Source organism: Balaenoptera ricei, chromosome 14 (genome assembly GCF_028023285.1).
Source record: "Balaenoptera ricei isolate mBalRic1 chromosome 14, mBalRic1.hap2, whole genome shotgun sequence".
NCBI classification, from domain to species: domain Eukaryota; kingdom Metazoa; phylum Chordata; class Mammalia; order Artiodactyla; family Balaenopteridae; genus Balaenoptera; species Balaenoptera ricei.
Window position 1 is genome coordinate 31,035,641 of NC_082652.1, and position 8,698 is coordinate 31,044,338.

General features: G+C 42.0%; 1 protein-coding gene across 4 annotated transcripts in view; it reads right to left on the reverse strand.

The window, feature by feature from the left end:
- The window catches only part of ANKRD12 (ankyrin repeat domain 12), a 111,880-nt gene extending 107,677 nt beyond the window's left edge, over positions 1 to 4,203 (reverse strand). For 2 of the 4 annotated variants that reach the window (XM_059895554.1, XM_059895552.1), the window contains exon 1: positions 4,022 to 4,203. The gene's annotated coding sequence lies outside the window, so the exon portion shown is untranslated. Of the gene's footprint in view, positions 1 to 3,894 lie in introns of all 4 variants that reach the window. The other 2 variants (XM_059895555.1, XM_059895553.1) reach the window with 1 other exon arrangement.
- Positions 4,204 to 8,698: the final 4,495 nt, after the last annotated feature.

Sequence of the window (8,698 nt, forward strand, 5' to 3'; positions counted from 1 at the left end):
AAACAAATATTAAGGGACCGGCCAAAAAAAGACACAATTTTTAAAAGCCGAAGAAAAAGAAATGATTTTGCAACTTGCAGCTTCATAGTTTACCTCTTCTATTTACCTCAATTTGGAAGCATTTCTGTGTTTAAACATAATTTTCTAAGAACTTAAATCTGAATTTGAATTTCTTAGAATTGTGGAGGGTTCCACTAATCAGAAAACCTAGTTTTTGGTTGCTATTTTCTAACCTGGACAAACTCATATTTACTCTTGCTGGATCTATTCCTTTATAAAAGTCCCAAATGAATTTGGTTAGTTATCTTTTCCCTTCAGTCACTCTGTTTAAAGTATGTTTCCTTAGAACAATGAACATCAATATCAAGGTGGAGTCTGTCAGAACAGCCTCTTAGTACTGTTAACAACTGTAGTCCTTCTGTTGCTGGCGAGACTAATTTGCTTCTGACAACTAACATAAAAAAACCCAACTACATCAGCATCTCATTAAAAGGCTGGCTGGACTGTTTTCCACAATTCTCATAAGGTATTTTCTTTTCTTTTTGTTTTTTAACCAACACAGTAGAGGGTAGAATGCTGCCCACCACCTCCCCCCCAAATTTTTCACAAAGTCAGAAACTTAAGAAAAACTGCCCTAAAACTTCTCAAAATCAGCTGAACACTCTGAGAGATAGAATACAGAGAAATGGTTAAGAATGGGGATGGCAGAGTCTGTCACTTTTTTAGGTCTGTGAATATCTGTACACCACATAACAGTTCAAAGCCTCATTTTCCTCAGCCACAGTATCTGTTTTACAGGGTTATTATGAAAATTATCTGAAATATTTCACTTAAAACTTTGAACACAGATACGTGCAGATTCTACATGCTCAACAAATGTTTACCATAACCTTTAGCTTCAAGATTACAAATAATCCATGTATGTAACACTACAATACTACAATGTTGATGTTCCCAGTATTATCGATTTAAAGCACTAAAAGAAAAAGGTCTTTAAACCTAACAGCAAAAGTCAACAAACACTCTCTTAACATTCCTACATGGATATTTTAGATCTACAAGATAACCTTAACATGAACTACTCAAAAGCTGAGTTTATAAAGGAAATTACCTCCTGTTATTGCCATTATCTAGAAACTAGCAACAAATTAACATTGCTACTAAGATACTTTCACTATTACTTTTAAAAAGCCACTGCCTGTTAAAGAAACAGATTATGCATGCATGAGTGTATATGAGAATGTTTTCAAATGCTAGATGAAGAAACTTCATATTCTCCAGAGGAAGTCAGGCTCTAACAACCGCAATATTTAAAATGTTCATAAGAGGCTTTACTAAGATTAGAACTAAGTAGGGATCAGAAAATGTATCTACAGGGAGTTATAATCTGTAAAACAGTAGGTGCTCAAAACAATGAAGCTAAGGCTAAGCAAAAACCTAGGGATCTAGACACCTTAGATAATACAGTAGAAAACTATTTATTCTAAAAATAATATCACCACATTTCATATAGATAAAAGCTTATAGTATATAATATGCTTTCCATATGTAATCACATTTGTTCCATCAAACAATCCTGTAAATTATACAGGAAAATTACTTTTTGCAGATTACAAAGGCAAGATTCTGAAAGTATGATTTGTCAAAAACCACAGTTAGGAAGTGACAAATCAAGAATTTAAACCCTGGCCTTCTCACTTTTATTTGCCTGTTCTTTCCACTACTCCATAAAGCTACTTCTTAAAGAAAGAAGCAAATTAGCATCTTCAGAAAAAAAAATCTCTAGGCCAAACCACAGACTGTTTTAATTAGCTGTGCTGACTTGGGTAAGTCATTTCCCCTTACCAGGCCTTTATTTTCTCATCTGTAAAATGAGGGAAACGGATTAGAAAATCTGAGGTCTCTTCCAGTTCTAAGGATAAATCTCTAAACTACAACCTTTACAGAGTACAAACATTTTACAAATACATGTTGATGTCAGCTTCAGCAACAAGTTCCAAGTCAGAAAGTGGTGTCATTAGCTATTAAGCAACCTACTGCAATTACTGGATAAATTCTTCATGTCTATCTGATAGATGTTGCTTCAGTAGCATCAAGTTTATATACAGAAAGCTGTCTAAACCTTTTATGAACTACGATGGAAATGATTAATCTCACTATTCATTCTCCTTTTAGCCTGAAACAATGCTCTTAAAACATAAGAATGGCTTACAGAAAATTTAACTACTCGTCAACTCATACCAAGAAACTGAACATTTTTACTATTATTTTTATTCTATAGAATAAAAACCTCTTTTCCAATGAAGTTTTCCAAATATCCCTATTTCTCCAGTCTACCTCGAAGATTATCAGTTACCTTTTTCAGCAACTTCTATAGCAAAAAAAAAAAAAAAAAAAAAGTAACACAAACAATTTGATAAAAACATCTTCCTTTTAAATTCATTCCACCAGTTGGGCGCTCATCTCCAAACAAAATTCAAGCTTTTTTCCCCCCTTCCTGATATTAAAGAACTAAAATCAAAGACCGCACAATGTATTTCCACCTACTAAGTTCTTTCCTCATCTGAATATTTTATTTTCTTTACTCTGCCTCAAATAGTCTTCATGGAATACACACCCAGAGATTTCCACTCTCCCAGCTCTGCTTGTTCATAAAGCCATCCTGACAACAACTATGGAAAGCAGAGAGATTAAGAACATTACAGGCATCCTGCTCTTTTCCTTCCATGAATACTACTTAGGTTTTACTTCATTTTAACACCTTGCCTGTCCCTAAAATAGAACACATACCCCGAATAGTTAGGCTTGACCTTACTCAGTCAACGTCTGCAGACCTTTAGAAATTTAGTTACTGCTTGTGTCGACTATAAAAGATCTTTTAGTAAAGCCTTCCCCCGTTTGCCTATGAAACATGTCGAATGTTTACATGTTTTTGCGTTTAGCCCAAATTAAAGACTTTTCCCAACAAGCTTAGCTAATACAACGACTTGATCTTACACAGTCGACACTATCTCATTTTGTTTTTTAAGCCACTTGGCACCAATATAGCACATGTTCTGCCAGTTCTGAGCTAATCTCCAGGAAAGCCTTTGTATAACGACTGAAAAAACTGAAACAGATCAGTGCCCAAGATTTTTAAGAGCCTATATGAGCATATGTTTTTAATCAACAGTCAATTTATTTTAAAATAGCTATTTCACCAGTTCGCCTTCTTTTATAATTTACATAAACCGTTTTAAAATAAAGGACACATGACTGAGAACTCAGGTTCACTTCAACTTCAGGATTAGAGCCGATTCCGAAGTGTTAAGGATCCCTGGGTCTGCGACCCCTTTCACTGCGTCCGCAGGGTGGAAATTACACTCTCGACCATTAACACCGCTTAAAATGTTTCCTACGGTTTCAACGGGTGCAAGAGTGTCAACTTCCCGTCCTAAACTATTTCTTACTGTTATTATTAAAACAGCTGTCAGCTGGGCTTCGGTGACCTCTTTGTACAACCGTTTATTCAACGCTTTGGGAACCTCGAGGCTGCGTCACACCGTATTACCCTCGAACTAGCTCCAAGAACCCGGCGGCCCGAGGGTCCGAGAACGCCGGGGCCCGGCTCGCCCGCACCGCGAAGCTGCCTACCCGCGGCCCCGGGCTGGGGGCGCCCCGCCCCGCCCCCACCCCGCCCGGCTGCCGGCGGCGCCCCCCCGGCCGCGCACACTCGCTCCTTCGTTCCCTCGCACGCACACGCGCCGCGGTCCCGCCATGTTCCGGGAGCGGCGCGGCCGCCCGCGGAGCCCCCGCCCCCCGCTCGGGCAGCTCCCGCCGCGCCGCGGTCACGGCGCTCCCGGCGGGGCAGCCCGTACTGTCAGCGCGGCGCCGCGGGGCGGGGCGCGTCCCTACCTCGCTCGGGGGAGGGGACGGGAGCGGGCGCGACTGAGGGGCTCCTCCCGGGCTCCGGGGCCGGGGCTTGAAACCGCGCCCCCCCTTCCTCCTCGCCTGTCGCCACGCCCCCCTCGCCCGCACGGACCCGAGTCACGGCCGGCGCGGGAGGGTCTACCACCGGAACGAGGGCCTCGGCGCCGCCGTCGCTGTCGTGGTCTTCGCCGCCGCCGCGAACGCCGCCAAGGCCGGGCTCGAAAACATCTCCGGTCTCCGCCGCCCCTCACCACAGCCTGCTCGCTCCCAGGACGGCGCCGTCCGGCGATTGGCCGCGGCGCGGGCACGTGACGCGCCGGGCACGGGACGGGCGGCGTGAGCGCTCCGCCCCCGGCCCCGCCTCCCCTTCCGCCCGCCTCCCCGCCGCGGCCCGCCGCTCTGGCTGGGCCGGGAGAAGCTTCCCGAGCCGGGGGCGGGGGTCGGGGCGTACCAAGTGGACGCGGGGGTGCGGACCCCACCCGCCTCGCCGCCTCCCCTCCGCCGGCACCGGCCCCAGAAGGGAGGGGCCTAGGGGAGCGAGGGAGCCGCGCAGGCGCCGCCGACGTGCCGGGCCGGCGGGTGTCGCTTTGCGCTCTGCGGCGACCATGGCCGTGGCAGTGACTGGAAACTTCTGGAAATGGCGGCCAGGAAGAGGAGGCTCTATCTACGTTGGGTATTCACATGTTATTTTTGCGGGGGCGGGCGGACGAGTTTGCGAGCTGGTACCCGGGAGAACAACGCTACGGCCCCGCCTGGCGGCGGAGGCGGGTGTCCGCCCCGGCTCGTGGACTGCGGGCCAGGGTCGTTCGGAAAGGCGGTGCGCCCAGGTCCGCGCACTGCGCCTGCGCGCCGACGGCCGCACCTGCGGAAGCACGGGGCTGGCCAGGCTGCAACGCGCCCCTCACCTGAGCCATGTGGGCCCCGGGCCCATCCCTAAAGCACGTTCGCGTGCACCTGTCGCGGGGACTGCACGGACTCTGCAATACGCCCTCTCACAGTCACACCTTCGGATGACCTTTTCAGACAAAATTAAGTGCATTTTCCCCCATCCGAGATAGTACTTCTCAGGGCACTGCCAGCTGGAGGACAGTGCAGGAGGGAAATTTACCGCCTCGGCGGTCCAGCTGCTGGCACTCTGACTTCCTCTGGAGGGTTATCCGCGACAGTTTGTACTTGCCCTTATTTAACCACCAGAGATTACATAATCGGAGGGAAACCATTTTACTGAGTTCCTTCTGGACGCTTTTTATTTACATTGAGGTTAATCCGCGACAATTTGTGCATGCCTTTATTTAACCATAAAAGGGCTTGCGTAGTTGGAGAGAAACCATCCTCTCTCTCATCGTTGTGGCCTCCAAACTACAGCACGCATTTGTGACTTAATGAGTGAAGTTACGAATTTATGTCATTAATCAGCAGATGATATATTTCAGACTTGACAGAGAAAGCTAAATCCCAGCATTTAACCATATAAAGCATAAACTTGCATTAAACATCACTATTTACTTTCCTAGGTTCCTGATTTCTCCCACCTTTAAAAACATTAGGTTCAATATGAATTGTAAGAGAGCAACCTTGTGGCTAGAAGTGGATCACTGTTACGTATAATTTGGATATTTATGGCATGAAATACAAAGAAAAATCCACTAAAAATTTAACCAAGTCTTGTCTGACTTCAAGTCGTTGAGTTGGTTCTCATTTAACTCGCTGTCATAGGGAGAATGGATGGCAGTGGCAATAGCTATTTCTACAGCAGTATGAGCCTCAGTTCAAAACTGAAAAGGTAGCTAATCTTGAATTTGCTGAAATCAATTAACCATAATTCATGCCATAACTATATGCACAACCTTATTACTTAAAAGTCACTGAATACATGAAAGACTCATAAGGCAATTGTGATCCAAGGCACTGTACTGACTACACTTGAATAGGACACTATCTGTAAAAGAAAAGTTCATTGTAGAATCAAGTTGCAAAAAAAATTTTATTGAAGCTCCTATTAAGATTATACGCGACAAGTTATAAATCAGCCAGTTTATTGGAAAGGTCCAAAATGAAGGGAAGAGGAGCTAATTTTCCTTTTCAGTGTGAAACTAGAAGTATGAATCAAGAAGTTAATTCTTATTATGGATAGAGACCTCAAAAGAAGCTGGAGCTAGTTGATTAGTACGTTGCTAGGGCTTTTAATTGTAGAGCCCTGTCTTTCATTGGCTCAAATCCTGGAATCCATCTTCAGCAAGTGGGCAAAATATGTTTTCTTAATAGTACCAGGAGATCAAGGACCCCAAGCATTAAACATCACTCTTAGCCAAGGTTAAGTTTTATTACATTTACTTAGGGTTATTACTAGCAGACACTTAAAATGTGTGTATTTGGTATCTAGAAGCCATCTGCAAAATTTACTTTCCAACTTCTTACCTTTAGAATCAACTCCTGTTACATTTTGCTACATGATGTCCAGTTAAATCAGATCATTCAAAAAATCCTGCCATATTTCAGGAAGGTGAATATAATAAATGAAAAATACAATCTCAATCATGGCTTATCATATGAGTCTATACAGATATAATGCTTTAATACTCTTATGACTATCATCATGTTGTAGGACTTAACTAGGGCAATGGCTCCATCCAGTCACAGCAAGTAATTCTAAGGAATTGGTAGCTTTCCCTAGCAACACTCAGTAACCGCTCCAAAAACCACCAAAAAAGCCAGACGTTAGATCCTTTGCCCAGTAGGAGAAATGACAAGTTGAATTAATTGTTGGTTCATTTTTGTAATTAAAAAATTTAAATAGCAATAAGAACATTTCCTCCCTAAATATCTTTTTTGTAAAAAACAGCACAGAGCTAGGAATTAAGAGGAAATGAGGGAGCAAGTGGTGTTAGACACTTCAACACTGCCAACTTCTCCTTATGGGTTTGAAAAATAGGCTGGGATATAGCTTCATCTCAGGCAACCGAAAACTGGCAAGAAATTTTTAATCAGTGTGTTCATATACATTTGGAACCATCTTGGATTACTATAATGAAATTTCACCTGCCAGGTGTTTTTAAAAGCCTATCTGTAGTTATTAAAACCAGTGCTCTTGTGTTAAAAATTGACAGGATTTTCAAGAAAAATGGACAAAAAGATTAAGCAAGATTCAACTCAAAATCCTAATATGTACTACTGCAGTACAATGTAAGTGATGATCTAAGAACTATAGAATATGTTTTGATAATGATATAACAGTATGCCTATAATTATAACGACCTAAAATCAATATTCTGCTTCTGAAGTAGTACATAAGTTAATAATCAGTGCATATCCTTAATACATGACTTGTTTTTTCACCCAGTATCTGAAACCTTCCCACTCCTAACTTTTCGTCTAGTGGGAAAAAAAAAAATTATGTCTAAGTGTAAGGCATTTTTTACAATAGTAACTTTAATTTAAAGGAAAACCTGTAATTTTTCATAATTTTAAATAAAAAGCTTAATAGCTAACAGAGATGATAGACTTTTTTTTTTTTTGAAGAGGTAAAAATAATAGTAAAAGTAGTTGCCTGTGGGAAGGTCATCTGAGGGCTCTAGAGTAGAAGGGAGCATTTTCATTGTGTTACCTTTTTGTGCCACTTGAAAAATTACTGTTGTTACCTTCCTAGGTAAAAAACAAAAACTAGTTTGTTTTTTTTTTTAACATCTTTATTGGAGTATAATTGCTTTACAGTATTGTGTTAGTTTCTGCTGTGTAACAAAGTGAATCAGCTATATGTATACATATATCCCATATCCCCTCCCTCTTGCGTCTCCCTCCCACCCTCCTTATCCCATCCCTCTAGGTGGTCACAAAGCACTGGGCTGATCTCCCTGTGCTATGCGGCTGCTTCCCACTAGCTATCTTTTACATCTGGTAGTGTATATATGTCAATGCCACTCTCTCACTTCGTCCCAGCTTACGCTTCCCCTCCCCGTGTCCTCAAGTCCATTCTCTACGTCTGTGTCTTTATTCCTGTCCTGCCCCTAGGTTCATCAGAACCTTTTTTTTTTTTTTTAAGATTCCATATATGTGTGTTAGCATACGGTATTTGTTTTTCTCTTTCTGACTTGCTTCATTCTGTATGACAGACTCTAGGTCCATCCACCTCAGTAAAAATAACTCAATTTCATTTCTCAAAAACTTGTTTTTAAAGACAGTCTTAAAAATAACCATATTTATAAGCATCATAGTTACTAGTCTGTCATAAGATCAAGGCCAAACAGTGACTTTGAGAAATCCTGAAACTGGATTAGTTGAGATCTATCTCTGAATTTAAAGCTGGCTATTAATTTTTTATTCCAGCTTGCAAAACTCATAGCTAGTTTCTTGAACTGGATATTATATTACAAAGGGTTTATTCTTTCTTCCAAGTTGTAATATGCATTCAGCTGAGGAGTATATTTCCCCTATCCACTGAACCTTCCAACTCAAGTTACACTTCCAGTTTCTTCCCCCACTTAGTTTTTGTATACTTGCAGGGTCAGAATAGCCAAGGATAATATCAAAGTGTTTTGTACCTTCCTTCTTTAAAAATGATAAATAGTACTTCTAGAGACAACTACCCTATCCCCGTTACACCTACAGTCTGCTTGATATGTCACTTACCAGTTGAAATTACAGTAGCAATGGTGTGCTGTAAATATAAAAATGTTTAAAGGGAATACTGACAAAGTTTATAGAAAGATCATATTAACTTAAGACTTGGCTATGGCTAAAGATGGGAGTGCAAAATGTATTTGAAATTTGACAGAATTTTTACTTCACAATA